A 17,920-nucleotide genomic window follows, 5' to 3' on the forward strand; every position below is an offset into this window, starting at 1 on the left:
AAGAAGGAACTGAGGAGCGGTTGGGTCGGCAGGGGTATATATCAGGCACCATAGTGGTGCCACTCCAGGGGGCGACCTGCTGGCCCACCGAGTGTTGCTAGGGTAAAAGTTTCTCCGACGAACGTGCACGCGGCGCGCACACACCTAACTGGAATGGATATGAGCAAGCACTCGAAGAAGAATTCTAGTTATTGTAGTGCCCATAGAGATAACACATCCTTAGAAATGTATTAGATGTATAGTATCAAGTATTAGATGGTAAAAGACCTAAACATTGTAAAGCTGATTATTAGCAGTGACTAAAGCCAAAGACATTCAGAACATGTGAAATCCTACTTTCCCCCCTCTATATGGAATACCCACATAATACCTATGAAACAGCTAAGCAATAGCACATGCCTGAGGGACACTATTAATGTACTCAGATGCATACTACTTAACGTATGTCCTAAGATAGTTTATTTATTTTATAAGTACAAATATATGTTTTAAAATTGGTATCTTATTGCATATATCCCTTTAAGAAAAAATACTTCAGTGTCTGCAAAAATAATTGTACAAGAAAGATACTAAAAACATACAACCTTTTACTAATTTCACTATTTGATTTATTTGGCTTGATTACTATCAGGTTTGACACAACACAAGAAACTAACACTGGCTTTTTAAAAATCAACTCTCTCTTGCTCAAGATGCCCAAATTGGGTTATATTTGACTCTGTTTTTTTATGCAGATTGTTGGTGTTTCATGGCTTGTTTTATTACAATGTGAAAGTTAAATACAAAGTAGAATGTTCACTTTGGCAGGAAAATAATTCTAGTTTCAACTTTGGCTTTAGCTATTAATAAAAACCTAACCTCAGTAATACTACTTATACAAATATTTACCTAGTAAATACACCTGTTGTGTAGAATGCCAAGTTAAAATAAGCTTTAATTATCCAGAAGTCCAGAGATCAATCTGCAATAGAATACACTGCTATATTTGCACACTACACACTGCCAGAATAATCTTTGTGCATGCCTTGTAAGTTATCATTTGAAAACTCGGTTTGCTGGTCAGTATTGTCCTGGTAAAATGTGTGTGGAAACACTGTATGTGAAATTATAAGACTCCCCTGGATGTTATTAACCCATGTTCCAAACCCCACAGTCCTGCCCAGATAGAAGTTAGGTCTGCCCTAAACAAAGGAAAGAATGTGTGCTTGCCTTAATTTGCATTTAAGCAGGAAACAGAGTCATCAATCATGGAGGGAAAACAAAGGAAGTTCAAACAGGTGAAAAAAATCAGCAGGGAACATCCTTCCATATAGACTGTCTCCTGGGTCTCAGCTGGGGATTGAAACGATAAAAGGAGAGAGAAACTCCCCAATGCACCTCTCTCTCCCCCTGCCCATTGCCTCCACCTCATCTGAAGAGACAAAAGCAGCAGTCATTGGATTCTGGGGAAGCAGTCCTGACCTAAACAGTCTGGTCAGTAAGACTGCTGAAAGCATGTGAGAAAACTTTGCTTTGAATCTAACATAGTTTGTTAATTTAGGCACCAGTAAAAGTTTGATCTTTATGTTTCTTGTAACCATTTCTGACTTTTGTGCCTCATTTCTTGTACTCACAATAAACTTGTATTATTGTTTTATTTAATCCAGTGTGTTCAAGTTGAAGTGTCTGGATATCTTCATTTGGGGTAACAAGTTGTGTGCATATTATTCCCTTAAAGGACTGATGGACATAATGTGTTTGTGCTATCCAGGAGAGGGCTGGGAAGTACAGGACAGACATTTCTGGAGGAAGATCCAGGACTGCGGATGGATTGGGGTCACCGTGCAGCATAACCAAGGTTGGTAAGAGCCAAGGTGTGGCTGGCTGCAGCACACACACACAGACATAGCTGGAAGTGACTAACATGCGGAAGGCTGTGAGCAGTCCAGAGTGGAGGCTACAGCAGCAAGGCATTGTAGGCAGGGGTGACTCAGCTACTTATTAGTCTGGATTGTACCCTGGTATATCTCACAATCCCTACTATGAGGTTGTCGGAGAAAAACTTAGTTCTTACTTTTTGGTTGGGTGCAGCAAAGTCCAATGACATGTCCAAAACAAAGCTTTCAGTTCCGACTGTAGTTAAATGGTGTATAGTTGTGATTTCTAAATACCTGTAGATGCAGACGAATTACTGCATTTGTCTATACATGTGTACCTATTTAGAGTGCTCATGTTCAAAAGCCCCAAAACACTTTATGAACTTGTATCTGACCTAAGAATAGAGTTCCTAAAAGTCCTGTGGGTTCCCATTTTTATAATACATAAACTGATCTAAGCAATGACTTAATACATGTACAAGGTAACATTTTATTCATCACCTATTTGAATTATATACGCATCATAAAAAAGTGTCAAGATAACCTTAGATTTTGTGCATTATTTGTGTAGTTATTGAAGTTAACAATTTTGTGCATTATTGCAACAGTAACCAATGCTCACTCAGTATTACTCTCTGTCCCCCTCAAGTGCCTGGCCCTGAAAAATGTTGAGTTTGCTACAGCCTTTGTGGTAATAAAGCTGGGTGTTTTAGTTCAGACAGGAGAGGTTCATATCTTTGATCCTTGCTGTCAACAAACTAACAAAGGAGAATGTGTTACAAAGAAAAAAATTACTAATTTTCCAAAAAACAGAAAAAGAAAATAGGCATTCCTCAAATAGTTTGATTTCAGAAAGATGGGAAATTAGTGGCAAACCCCGCCCACAGCATCACGGTCTCATAGGCTGATAGAGAGCAGCCTCCTTTTTCTTCATTCGAAACACAATTTTGTCAGTGTTTTTCTCTCTGTCATAGCATCTATAAGAGAATATCTCTGCTCAAAAAGAAATTAATTACAGGTACTGCAGACACCAACCAGGGCCGGCTCTAGCCATTTCACTGACCCAAGCACGGTGGCACGCCGCGGGGGGCACTCTGCCGCTCGCCGGTCCCGTGGACCTCCCGCAGGCGTGCCTGCGGATGCTCCACCAGAGCCGTGGGACCAGCGGACCCTCTACAGGAACGCCTGTGGGAGGTCCACCGGAGCCGCCTGTCGCCCTCCTGGCAACCGGCAGAGCGCCCCCCACGGCATGCTGTCCCAAGCACACACTTGGCGTGCTGGGGCCTGGAACCGGCCCTGACACCAACATCTGAAGATAATGAGTCAGGATGAACTCCAATGGACAAAGAATTTTCCTCGGCCCACATTTCTTTTCCTAGAAACTCCCTTCCTCTCCACTCATCCAACAAATATCCGTGCTAGTGGCAACTAATAGCACAATGAAGCTATAATGTCTCTTCCACATTACTTTTCTTTTTTTGCACACAATATAAATCCAAACCCTATAAATCCAAACACTTACAAATTAAGATGCATTACTTGAATTTTTGCTTAAAATAGAATTTACCCTGTAATTGGATAGCTGACTAGAGCTTATAAATGATAAAAGTCAAAATGGTTACAGTACGTAATTAGCATCATTGAGAATATACTAAAAAGATAGCACCCCTCCCCTGCTTCTAGTACTTTCTGGTAATGTACTTTGAAATATGACTAGCTAAAAAGATCTTACTTTGGTACAGAACAGAGTTAGTTAAGAAATGTTCTGTACACCAAAGGAAGTTAATGAGTAAGTCCCAAACTCACATATCAGAGACAACCAATTATCGTGTCTGAAACACAGGCTTGTAAAACTATCAGTTACTTGTAAAATGGTCTGCTACACATGAGTAAGATGTTGTTTAAATGGCCTAGTTGACTAGACGCATTCACCATGAAATTGATTCCTTTAAAGCATTATTTTTTGAACTTGATACAAGTTAACTGCATCAACTGAAAATGGGAAAAAAATCTGGCATTATAAAGTGTAGGTTTCAGGTATGAGTTCAGTTTTTTATGAGGTCGAGGGTTACTTGAATGAGAAACTCATCAAGTACAGACAGTCATGTCTAGGACAATAACTGAAAAGGTTTAATACAATTAGACTATTCTACCATTTCTATGCCAAGATGTATGGTATAAGATCCAGTACTATTCCACCAGAGCCTGTGGAATAAATAAAATAAAATAGCACAAAGGAGGTAAACTACTGGATTAAACATCTTTCAGCTAAGAGAGAAAGATCAAAATAAACCTTAGAGGTCTTATTTTACTACAGCTAGTGAAGTAGCATCGTATCAGTGATATTGTGCCTGACTCTCTGAATAAGATTAGCATTTAAAGCTTTTTTAATAACTGAAATGATCTTTTATTCACGTTCTAAAATTTAACTTAAATTACAAATTAGTAAATTGGACAGGGTACCATATATGCATTCAGATCTATTGACCTATGATCACTAAATAAACTAACATTTGCAGATTAATTTTGTATGTTAAATTAAATGTGCTGGCTACTGAAAAACAACACAATTTACAATGTGTTTAAATACTATCTCCATATTGCTATTAATTCACCGATGCATTGCCTGAACTACTGGAACTCCTTAAGCTAAAATAATTAACTTTGTATTAGTTTAATTCATCATTTTAAATTTACTTGTTCTTTGGAAATGTTCTAAGGAAACATTTCTGATTGTCTATTAAAAAAAGGAAACTACTTAGTTTAGAGGATCGATAAAGCAGGGGTAATAATTTGACAAAATAATAAATGAATAAAACAAATGTGGTTTATACATTGGCCCAGAGGCACTGGAACAGCATATTGTGCTATCAACTGTAAAATTCTGATTTGAGAGCAGATTCAAATTCTCAGGTTCCAAACTGAAGAAGAATTTGTATGTTGTGAACAGGATGCTCAGTACCCATCCAAGAGTATCAGCCACATTGTTTTTATAAGACCAGATGTAGACAGAGTCAGAAATTACAGTGACATCATCTTGTCCTTCAGCCTACAGGCAATGTGCCACAGTGGAAGGAATCTGAAAGAGGAAGTGAGAGTGATAAAGATTAAGGCCAGAAGGAACCACTAGATCATCCAGTCTGACCTCCTGCATCTCACAGGCCAACACCACTCAGTAACATCTGCATACTAAACCCAACCATCAAAAGGAGACCAAAATATTACAGCCCACAGCAGACGAGACTATTATGTGCCACCAACAAAGAACAGTAGGGCCCCAGGTGCACCAGCGTTCAAGGCCCCTGCAAGAGCAAGTGACCCACATGCTGCAGAGAAAGACAAAAAACTCCATGGTCACTGCCAATTTGTCTTGGAGGAAAATTCCTTCCCAATGTCACATATTGCCATCAGTTAGACCCTGGGCATGAGTGCAAAAACCAGCCCAAGCACCTGAGAGAAAAAGAACGTTCAATACCACGTCAGAACACTGGCCCTCTGTGCCCAATGCCTTATCTCAAGCCATGACCATCCCTGATGCTTCCGAGAAAGGAGATTAAAGAAAGCCTTCCAGAATACAGTGTGTGTGTGTGAAAATCCTTCCTGACTCCATTATTCTAGATGCAGTCCTACCAGTGCCTTGTTCGGTGGCATTAATAATTCTCTATCTCTACTGGAAGTGCCTTGTCTAGTACATTCTATGATTGCATTTGCCTTTTTCACACTACAACACATTGGAGACTCTGTGATCAACCCACACATCCAAGTGCCTCTCCTTTGTTGCTTCCAACTGATGAATCCCCAGCTTGCAGCAGAATTTCTCTTATTAGACCCCAAGTGCAGGATCTTGCATTTTGTACTATTGAATTTCAGCCCATTTCTGTCATTCTAATCTTCAAGGTCATCTTACTGTATAATATTCTGATCCTCCTCCATATTGATGATGCCTTCCAACTTTGTATCATTAGCAAATTTGATTAGCAATTTGATTTTTGTTCAACGGTAACTAATAAAAAATATTGTAAAGAGATCAACAAGGAAATGGGTTTAGCTGACTTCAAGGTATTGAAACAGTGCGTTTCTAAGGATCTTGGAACTGGCATTGCATTAAAAGATAAAAAAATTGCTATTGTTTTTAAATACATCAGACGCAAAAGGCCTGCTAAACAACCAGTGGAGGCCACTGGACGTTCAAGATGCTAAAGGAGCACTCAACTACAATAAGGCCATTGCAGAGAAACTAAATGAATTCTTTGTATCAGTGTTCAGGACTGAGAATGTGAGAAAAATTCCCAAACCTGAGCCATTCTTCTTAGGTGACAAATCTGAGGAATTGTCGCAGACTGAGGTGTCGCTGTAGGTGGTTTTGGAAAAAACTGATAAACTAAACAGCAATAAGTTACCAGGACTAGACGGTATTCACCTGAGTTTTGAAGGAACTCAAATGTGAAATTGCCAAACTACTAACTGTAGTTTGCAACCTATCATTTAAATCAGCTTTGTACCAAATGACTGGAAGATAGCAAATGTGACATTAAGTTTTAAAAAAGGGCTCCAGTGGTGATCCCGGTAATTACAGGCAAGTAAGCCAGACTTCAGTACCAGGAAAACTGGCTGAAACTATAGTAAAGATCAAAATTGTCGGACACATAGATGAACATAATTTGTTGGGGAAGAGTCAACTTGGTTTTTGTAAAGGGAAATCATGCCTGACCAATCTACCAGAATTCTTTGAGGGGGTCAACAGGCATGTGGACAAAGGAGATCCAGTGGATATAGTGTACTTAGATTTTCAGAAAGTCTTCAACAAGGTCCCTCAAAGTAAGCTGTCATGGAATAAGAGGGAAGGACCTCTCATGAATTGGTAACTGGTTAAAAGATAGGAAACTCAGGGTAGGAATAAATGGTCAGTCTTCAGAATGGAGAGAGGTAAATAGTGACGTCCTCCAGGGGTCTGTATTGGGACCAGTCCTATTCAACATATTCATAAATGATCTGGAAAAAGGGGTAAACAGTGTGGTGGCAAAATTTGCAGATGATACAAAACTACTTAAGTTAGTTAAGTCCTAAGCAGACTGCAAAAAGCTACAAAAGGACCTCTCAAAATTGGGTGACTGGGCAACAAAATGGCAGATGAAATTCAGTGCTGATAAATGGAAAGTAATGCACATTGGAAAACATAATTCCAACTATACATATAAAATGATGGTGTCTAAATTAGCTGTTACCACTCAAGAAAGATCTTGGAGTCACTGTGGATAGTTCTCTGAAAACATCCACTTAATGTGCAGCAGTAGTTAAAAAAGTGAACAAAATGTTGGGAATCATTAAGAAAGGGATAGAAAATAAGACAGAAAATATCATATTGCCTCTATATAAATCCATGGTACGCCCACATCTTGAATACTGCATGCAAGTGTGGTTGCCCATCTCAAAAAAGACCTATTGGAATTGGAAAAGGTTCGCAAAAGGGCAATAAAAATGATTAGGGTATGGAACGGCTTCCATATGAGGAGTGATTAATAAGATTAGAATTTTTCTGCTTGGAAAAGAGATGACTAAGTAGGGGATGCGATAGAGGGCTATAAAGTCATGACTGGTGTGGAGAAAGTAAATAAGGAAGTGTTATTTACTCCTCCTCATAACACAAGAACTAGGGGTCACCAAATGAAATTAATAGGCACCAGGTTTAAAACAAACAAAAGGAAGTATTTTTTCATACAATGCACAGTCAAACCTGTGGAATTCCTTGCCAGAGGATGTTGTGAAGGCCAAGATTATAACAGGGTTCAAAAAAGAAATAGATAAGTTCATGGAGGATAGGTCCATCAATGACTATTAGCCAGGATGGGCAGGGATGGTGTCCCTAACCTCTGTTTGCCAGAACCTTGGAATGGGCAACAAGGGATGGATCACTTGATGGTTACCTGTTCTGTTCATTCCCTGTTGGGCACCTGGCATGGGCCACTGTTGGAATACAGGATAATGGGCTAGATGGACCTTTGGGCTGACCCAGTATGGCTGTTCTTATGTTCTTAAAAATTCTAACAGAAAATGCCCCATCTGTACAATGTTGACAACAGCACTGTATTTCATCATAGGGGTGTCCGGAGGATAAATACATTCAAGATCGTGAGGTGCTCAAACACTGTGATGTTGGTGGCCTTCTAAGAACCTTACATAAGAGAAAAATCAGATAAAATTTCAATTCTGGATCCTGACCTTGTCCTGAATCTGAGACATTGGAAAGAAGTAAGGGGAAATTGTTAGGGAAAAAACAAAATGATGCAAAACATTCCCTTTCCATAAAATTAATTGTATTAATACATTCTGGGACCCTTCAGGAACTGGTTATATCTGAATAAGATCCAGCACTTGATAAACCTAAGTAGGGAAGTTTTGGATGTTTTCAAACAGAATCATTTAGGGTGAAAGGAAAAGAATAAAGATTCTCTTTTCCTGATCTAATCAGTTCTTCTAAGGCAGTGTTTCTCAATCTTTCCAGACAACTGCACTCCTTTCAGAAGCTGTTTGTTTTGTGCACAAAATGATGAAAGTGTCTCAGTACACTATTACTGAAAAATTGCTGACTTTCTTATTTTTACCATAATTATAAAATAAAACAATTGGAATATAAATACTGTTCTTACATTTCTGCATATAGTATATAAAGCAGTATAAAACAAGGAATGTCTGTAATTTTAGTTTGTATTGACTTCGTTAGTGCTTTTTACGTAGCCTGCTGTAAATCTAGGCAAATAACTAGACGATCTGAGTTAACCCCTGGAAGACATATAGATATCCCCAGGGGTACACTTACCCCTTTGTTAAGAAACACTATTCTAAGTTATGTAATTCACCACTCTCCCCACATCTAGCAGTTGTCATGCTCTCTTTTGAGTTTGGGAGCTTTGGACAAAACAAGGAGGGAGAATAACTTTTTGCGCAGTACAAAACGAAGAATTAATTGTGGTAATGAATAACTCTGCAGCACAAAGGATAACCTTGTCCTTATGGAAGATGTAGTAAGGCCCATGTCCAAGAGCAATGATCGGAGACTCTTTGGCAGCTAAGATTGCAACCAGGAAGCACATCTTTATGGAAAAGGAACACAGGGAATTGGTTGCTATCTGTTAAAGGATGGATTGTGATATTTTGCAGCACTGTGGCTAGAGACCTAGATGATTCTGCATTTATGATATCATTTGAAGTTAGCATGAGATATGGTGATGATAGCCTCAAGTCTATGTCATCCTGTAAGAAATGTAAGAATTTGAAAACCTAGTTTTCTGGGATTAATCTTACTATCTTGATACCAATAGGAAAATGTTGTCCATGCTCTTGAATAGGCTTAGAGAATTGGAGGGGCCTGGATACAAACTCTACACTATTTTGGAAGTGTACTCTATCTCACTGAGTTTTCTTTTCAAAGTATTAGGTGCAGGTAGTCTGTATAGGATACAGGAATGGACCCACAGGGTAGGAGATCTGTTATCTATCTGCTGATAGTTATGCCCCTTTTATATGGATCAACCTGATGGAGGCTAGGTGATCTTCTGCCCAGGAAAACACTGCATTACTTTGGCATTTAGACTAATTTATTCTATCTCCCTGTCAATGTATGTGTGCTACAATCTCTAGTATATAATCTGGTATATAATCTTTTATACATTTCTTATATACCAGTTATGAATACAGTGCCCCTTTCTTATGCAGGTTCCTTACCACAGACAACATGGCAATGAGTAAGTACCTTTCCTTACTCTTCAAGACATGGTTCAAAATACAAACTCAATTATATATATGCATTTATGTAAAATAGTTCAGCCCCCTTCTCCAAAAAATGTATATGAATGCTATTTGATGAGAGAGGTATTATTCTTCTGGTGCTTGTGCTTTATATACAGAGCTGCAACGTGGTAGGCAAATTTTGTTCCATTACCCCTCATGTACAGCAATATTAGAAATCACAGTGATGCATATTCGAGCAATAACAGATGTTCAAGAGATAGCTGAGGCTTCTGTTTGGTATGGAGCCAAGATGACAAGCTACTAAAACCTATTAACAGTGTATCCTGACTGTGTAAAGAATCATATGATGTCTAGAAAGAAAACAAGAAAAATAATAAAATGTGATTATAAATTTAATATATTTTTATTAATATCTGGCTGCAGAATAGTAAAACAATTTAAATGTGTACAGCAATATAATGGACTTGTGTCAGATACATAGTAGGGAAGAAGACTGCAGACAGTCCAATATTTATAGCAAAAGCAAAAATGAACCTGACTTGATTTGGCATAGAGATCTTTGTGTCTCATACTGACATTCACCTGAACATGGAGATTCTGTGAAGAATCCAAATAATGAAACACCTTCACTTTGCCAGTGACAAACACCAAACAATTAGAGATGTTTGGGGAGCAAGAAGCTCCACTGTAACAAAGATTACACATTTATAGTGGTTCCTGAACCTATAAGAAACCTACCAAAACTCAGGAGCAGCGCCAGCGCTGAAGAAGGACCCTCTGCCGAAATGCCGCAGGCGATAGCGGCAGTCATTGAGCTGCTCAATTGCCTGCCGCTGTTTTCCGCGGCACGTCGGCAGAAGGTCCTTCTTCCGCGGCGCGACAGGAGCGGAATCGAAAGCCCCCATGCGCCCCCCGAATCCTGGCACCCTAGGCGACTGCCTAGGGTCGCCTAATGGAAGCACCGGGTCTGCCAGAACTACCAGAAAAAGTGGTAACGTTTAAAAAATTTAAAAAGTATATTGACAAAGGATAATGTTCAAACAAGTGCTTATAAGGGAGACACCAAAGAGTCTCTACACTTTCTGCTGACTACAAGTCACTTTCAAGAGAGATACAAGTCAATCAGACCAATCTCATGCAGATCAAGAAACAATGATTCCATTAGGTATTGGTGACAGATATTTTGTCTGGAATTAAGTTTCTGATCTTCTAACTAGACTTTATCAGTGTGACTAAAGAGGCAACGGTGATATTTCTGGTTAAGTCAAAGTTAATTCTTTTGGGACTTCAAATCAGTAGTATAACATGGTAATCCAGCCACTGAAGGGTTAGACTGCTCTCAGCAACTGGTTAAGGTATTATGGTTTTATTAGCTATCAAGGATTTCAGTGGGCCTACAAGCATGTGCTTAAGTGCTTTCTCAATTCAGGGGCATAATGAGTTTTCCAAAAGGTACACAATGCACATATTTTAAGATCAATTGAATGATATTATAAACGGAAATACAAGTAATAGATTGCATAGGATATCTGGAATTGATGCATTTCAGTCTTGCCCTCAAATATGCATGTGAACATCAGCGCCTATCAACAAGGCAGATAACTTCAAATGATGAATGATAATGTTCATATGAGGGAAAGATTGAGTCCACAGTACGAGATAAAAGATGCACTTATCCTAGGGTACAGTACTACATAGTAAACTGCTTATGATCCTTCAAAGAATTACATGACATTAGGAAAATCTTGAAAATAGTACACTACTCTTAGTTACAGGAAGTGGTTTAAAGAATCCTTTAAACAGTCACAAAAGGATCTAAAAAAGAAGTATAAGACTACCTACACATGTTAAAAATAGCTATATCTCTGCAAGACAACTTGCACTGTCTGAAAGATGAATGGCATAATCAAGGACTATCTGCCTCTACTAGCAGCTATTGAAAGAAACATTTCTTACGAACTCTAGCAACCACATGAAAATTCAGGGAATTTCAAGGAAAGGAATCAAGAACATTACAGCAACCTGAAACTACCAGGATTATTAATAGCAGTAGTAATGTAAAGTTTGAAGTATTTTGGGTTTTGCCTTTACAAAGAGACAAAGTTAAACTTTGCAGAATCAAGTTTTATACATGTAGAAAATATTTTAATTTAACAAAGGGGATGATTATATAATGTTGAGAACTAATGATTGCTAAGTACAAACTCCTCGGGTTTTTTTTTTTGGTTTTTTTTTTTCCCCAATTCTCTCACTAAAGTGTGGGAAAGTCACTTTGGCAAGTCACTTAATCTTCTCTGTCTCAGTTCCTGATCTGTAAAATTGAGTTAATAATATTACCCTATCATAAAGGCATGCTGTCAAGCTAACATTTCAGTTAGCTAATACAACATTGGTGAGATACTTGGATAATAAGGTGACGAGCACCTGAGGAAACCCTATAAATACATACACATGAGGATGCCAGATAGGGCCTCATATAAGGAAGAAAAAGGGAACCTTCTTTAAAAAACAATGTTTTGCTGTTCATTCTTAAAGGCCCAGGCATATTTATACAACATTTAAAGATGGAAAAGAGAAGGATTGCAGAATAATGAAAACCAAATTCTGCCTTATTTAAAAAGTAGTGTCTGTCCCTTGCTTACTTTCTTCTTGTCTTTCAGATCCAACCAACTGGACACGAACCATCTGCTGCAGCATCACAGCCCACCAGGACAGGAATAGCTTGGAGAACCATGGCTTAGCCCACAGCTGTTCTCTCACGACTACTGAAAACGTGTCCAAGAGCCAGGTCATATTGCCTAGGATCTCCCACAGAACAGATTGCAATGACTCAGGATCTTTCTGGGTCAAGAAAAGTCAGCCACTGTTGTCCATTTAATACACAGAACCAATTATCCTGTCTCACGTCCATTCTGGGTATCCTATCTCCAGATTCTTATTTAAATCTGCTCTAAAAAACCCACAACAGAGGACTGCCTCTCAGCAGCAGTTTGAAATAAAAAGTTTAAGTTTTGGAAGTGGGTGGAGGCAAAGGAACAGCAGAGAAACCAATTTACAACCCCAGAGGAAAGTAAAACCATATTAAAAGTGACAATATTTGAGATGAATTTACAGTTAATCAAACCACACTGAAGAAATAAAACAAAGTTATGGCATCACACATACACTCTGGCTGTGTTTTTCTGAGGCCTCTCTGAAATGAGCATATATAACCATACCCTAGAGTGTGTTAGCTCTTACTGTGCTTATAAAATGGTTACTGTAGTGTTTTTACTAATAAGTGGTAGGTCAGGAGAATATGCTCTCAATTACATAACTCAGTCTTCATCAGGCAGCCAGCCAGATTGTTCCCCAAGTCCATGACATTTTAAGTGATTACTGTTTAAAGGATAGCTCTCCAGCGAACAAATAAAGTTCCAGAGCAGTTGAACTCGGATGAGATAAACAATAACTAATGAACTAAATAAGGAAATTAATGTACATTTCCTTTTATGTTTGTACATCCGATACTGTTATAGACTGGACGTTTTTCATGTCATTACCACATATCAAGAAAGACTCAGGGTGATACCTCTCCCCCCCCCCAAAAATAAAACAAAGTAGTAAATGAAACACAACAACAAAGCAACATTTCCCAATCAGAGTTTTAACTTTAACAAGGGCCAAACACTCTATGAAGTTCACAAAGGACTTCATTGGTGATATTGATTTTACATGGAAGGCATTCAGATAGGGTTTTATACTACAGCCTCTTACTGTACTAACAGATAGCTGTAATTAATAAGTGAAACAATACTCTGTTTTAATCAGTACATTACATGTTCTCTAGGCACATTTTCTTTTTTTCCTGACTTCACTACACTTCTATTAATATCAAACATGCATCTAGAATATCAAATATAAAAACATGCCATCAGGCAATGGCTGGAATTACAAATGTGTCTTTAGGAAACTATACAAACACAACAAATAGTTTCCAGCACAGCTTTAGTATTAAAGCTCAGATGTACAAGCAAACAAAGATACATAAACTGATGAACATAAAACATTTTGCTGTTCATGTCATTTTACTTTTGTGTTTTAAACTCCAAAGTGTAACTGAAATTTCGAAACAGAGCGAGCAGTGTAACTAAATACATGAGGTCATTGACTGCGATTCAACTTCTCCCTGATGTTAACTCGAGACACTGAAAAAGAAGACAAGGAAAGTAACGGGGAAATTGTATTTGTCTGACCTTGTGACAGACCCATTAAAGGTTACAAGTAATTTGAAAGGTAGCATCTGGGTGTAGCAGACAATGGGAATTTGTAAAGTTGCATGCCCTTAACTCCTCCTTTAGAAAGCACTCTTCCAGCAGCTCCTTTTACGCCAATGGGAGTTCCTGCAGATCCAACCACAAACATATTTATGAAACACATTCACAATTTTGCTGGCTGCTAGTCAGAACTTTAGGTGTCAACAGGTGTTTCCTTAACAGCTACAAACAAAATACAGAGGCTGCTTAGTAGACCAAAAAGATGAATAATTGCTCAATAAATATTTTGTTATGTACGTGTAAGAAAACATAGAAATGACACTGGAATGCTTGTTTTTTGGACTAGTGAAGCTGGAACCACTGTAGAGGTGGATACTCTCACTTTCTGGTAGGTAATGGGAGAGAAATCAGTACAATGCAAACCCTGTTGTTCTTGTGCAAGCCCAATGGTCTGCTTTGAAGCGCCATTGTAGCCTTTAAAATTGCTGAGTATCTGGCTGATTTAAAGAGGGAGAGTGCTGAAATTAAGAGTAAAAATGATCTCCTAGAATTACGGATGACAGAAGTCCAGCAACTCCACCTACTATTTCAGTTAAATATAATGAGCCACCATGTGAAGATCTTTCAGAGTCAGTGTACAGTAAGCAAGGAGAAAGTGATGGTAACCTGTTTGCTTTCAGCTAGTGGCTATTACTATTTCCTCTTTGGGAGTATTGGAAGCTGAGACCTTGCCCAGTGGTGAATACTGAGGATTGTGGAAAGTGAAAGTGCAACATAGGCAGCAGATTGTATCCAGACAGCTACTATACTACCAAAGTGATTCTTTTCCAGGTAATGGCTTTTTGAATCAAGGGAGTCAGGCTGAAAGTCGAGCTATAAGTGGCTGTTTTAAGAATCTAAGGAGCTTATTTCTGTTTTTGAAGGTTCTGATGGCTCCCAAGCACAGGCCAAAATAGACTGCTCAGTGTGAAAAGTTTCCTAATTGCGGTGCCTATGAAGGGAGAATTGTTCAGAGAGACTTAGTATCTTTCCCTCCCTCCTTACTGTGAAGGATACCTTAACTATAACTGTGCACATGAACGTTGAAAAGACAACAGCTTTTGGGCCAAATGCAAATACAAACTCAGACACTATTTAAAAATTGGATCAAAAATAGACTCACAAGGAACCTACTAGAGGGCAGTATGGAAAAAACACATGACACCATTAGTCAACAGCCTGACACAATTCAAGAGATTCAGAGTGAATCAGAGAACACAGAGACCTTTAATACAGCTGTCAATTAAGGACAATGACCTCTTGCATAGGAAGCTAGAAGTGCTTGAGAATTCATCAAAGAACAGCAATTTAAATATATTTGGACTTCCTGAGAGAGTTATTCCCATGGAAACTTTCCCAGCTCTTGTAGAATTTATATTAAATGAGGCACTTAATCCCTGCCCTCCCTGCCTCCCCCCGCCTGCCCCAAGTTTTACATCCTATTATAGTTTTCTGTTAATTCTATTAGGGAAGGAACTCTTCATTTCATGTTGGTACTTTATATCAGACCTGTTCCTTATGGTAAAAACTAGTTTGGTTCATATTATTTTTATATTATGTGGGAGAGGGAAGAAATTGTATATATAATTACATATACAAAACTATGTTAAAAGAACATTAAAGTAATAAAATCGAATAGTCAAAAGTTAGGATAAGTACTAAGTGCTTCACAAACATTCATGAATTTATCTTCTCAACACCTGTGAGGTATTATCCTTCCAATTTTACAGATGAAGAACTCAGGTACTGAGAAATAAAGGCCAAAATTGTCCACTTATTTTGGATGCCCAACTTGAGACTCCCATCTGATTTTTCTGACTACTTAGCATTTTTATAACACTTCAGCTTCTTCAGCACTCAGCTTCTTTAACCATGAGACTCTGTCTGTCTCTTCTTGCCACTCCCGCCTCCTCTCCAGCACTTCCGAACTTGTGAGTGTTTCACTTTGCAACCTTAACATGCTTTTAACTGTTTTGTTCCTCTGTAGGCTTTTCTTAGGTTTATGTTATTTTGTATGTAGCTTTTTTTTTTTTAAAAAATTAAGTGTAAAAACTGAAATTTCATCGCATGAAATCATACTGACCTCCACATGGGTCATCGGCAGAATTGGGACCTTTAGGTCCACATCACGGACTTCTGTCACTTGAGCTGATTGGAGTCCTGGCAGCAGCAGAAGGCTGTTATTGTTATCCCTTAAATAGACTAGCTACTATAGGGGATGAGGCACACATCTTGCCAGTGGCTCACAGCTATCTGCAGGACAACAAAGTAATGCTGAGACTCAGGACTCCTGGTTTCAATTCCTAGCTCTGGAGAAGAGTGTGCTCCAGTTGCGTCCTTATCCCAGTCCCCTGCCCTTTCCAAGCACCTATCGCCTGCCCCGCCTCCTACTCTAGCACTTCTCTTTTCCCTGGAGTTCCTGCTCATCCCCTCCAATGTTCCTATTCTTGTTTGTAGAGTTCCTCTGTCCCCCGTGGCTTTGAGAAGGGAGAGGAGAGGCAACGATCCAGCAATCCTATCTCTGCTCAGCAAAGCACTTAAGTGCACCCTTAACTAAGTAGGGGAGCAGTTCCATTGAAGATAAAGGTATTTAAGCACACACAAGTGCTTTTCTGAATAGAGCTAGGATTACAACTGTGCCTAACGTTAAGCATGTGCTTAAGCGTTTTACTGAATCAAGGCTTAGGAGCTAAGTACTATCAAGTGCTGCTGCTTGCAAAAGGAGCTTCATTGCAATCTCTTTCTCCCTTAACTCAAAGTGGAGGAACTTGCTACACTTCAGCTTGTCAGTAAACTCTGCCTTTTTTTTTTTCCCCTCTTTTCTTTCTCCACATAGTAAGTTCCCTGAACAGCTCCCTTCAAAGAGAGAAACCGTAAGACATCTTCCTTCTCCATGGTAACATCCACTAAGATGGGCAGCACTGAAACTTTCATTAATTCCCTCACACTTCCCGGATGATTTTTGAAAATGCCTTTTACCCATTCTCAGACTAAGACTAAATTTCTTATATAATGTAAGGAATGACAGAAATGTTTGTTATTTAGGCCAAAGTTTTCAAATTGGATGCCTAACGTTAGATTTCTAAAGCCACATTCAGATGCTTAATTAAATGTAGCCTGATTTTTAGAGGTGCTGAGCACTTCAGGAGCCCAGCATCACAGAACCTCAGACCACTTAAATTATCTATATTTAGGCACTTCTTTAGCAGTTTAACTTCAGGCTCCCAGATTGGAAATGTCTCACCTTAGATTTTTCATCACAGCAAAAGAAAAATAAATCCTTCACTAGAATTTTCTTTCAATCAAATAAAATGGAGGTTTTCAAAACAGTGTTGTCCACCTTCATTATACAGCAGCACACAGTGCCAACATGATGTCTTGGTTAAGCTGAGTTTTGATATAAATGGGGATATACCTAGAAAAAAGTGTTTCCTTAACCCTGAGTACAACTAACTTGCAATATGAACTTACGTGGAGCAAAATACAGATATTCCTTCTTTCTGAGTTCCTTCTTCTTACCACTTTATCCAAAAAACCTTCAATAAAACCATTCAATTAAAGAATTTCCTCCTCCCAAAGATAGCCAGAACTCTCCCCCATAGCTGACTTTGCAACCACACAAACTAAAAATAAAACAGGAATTATGAAGTCAACTAATGTGTTATCTATTACAAAGGGCAAAAAGAATGTAGCTTGCAGTGAACACAAAGTATTGCATGCCTCAGAGGAAGACAGCATCATCCTACATCCTACTAACTGATAACAGCAGGGCCAACAATTACCCTTAAACAGGACTCTACAAAATCCCCTCAAACACAGATCCACACAAGAATTTAGGATAACTGACCACTGTCATTTGCTGTTGATACCAAAGATTAGTAAAGAAAATACAACTCCATAGCTAGGAATTTGCCTACATACCACCAAGATGCTATCTACCACACTCCTGGAATCAAAGCACAGTGGCAGAATCTAAGTAGAAGTTCTAACAAGTAAGCTGATTTCTTAAAATAAAGCATT

The 17,920-nt window shown here is 38.7% G+C and overlaps 1 protein-coding gene and 1 long non-coding RNA gene across 7 annotated transcripts in view; one reads left to right on the forward strand and one right to left on the reverse strand.

Moving 5' to 3' along the window:
• Nucleotides 1-15,990, forward strand: part of LOC142046971 (uncharacterized) — a 67,408-nt gene extending 51,418 nt beyond the window's left edge. Inside the window, exons 2-3 of the long non-coding RNA XR_012656082.1 lie at nt 1,718-1,837; nt 12,266-15,990. This is a non-coding gene — a long non-coding RNA (uncharacterized LOC142046971). The remainder of the gene's footprint in view (nt 1-1,717; nt 1,838-12,265) is intronic.
• Nucleotides 1-17,920, reverse strand: part of ARL15 (ARF like GTPase 15) — a 357,433-nt gene that overhangs the window by 22,886 nt on the left and 316,627 nt on the right. The gene's annotated exons all lie outside the window — the stretch shown is intronic.

This window comes from Chelonoidis abingdonii, chromosome 6 (genome assembly GCF_003597395.2).
Source record: "Chelonoidis abingdonii isolate Lonesome George chromosome 6, CheloAbing_2.0, whole genome shotgun sequence".
Taxonomy (NCBI): Eukaryota; Metazoa; Chordata; order Testudines; family Testudinidae; genus Chelonoidis; species Chelonoidis abingdonii.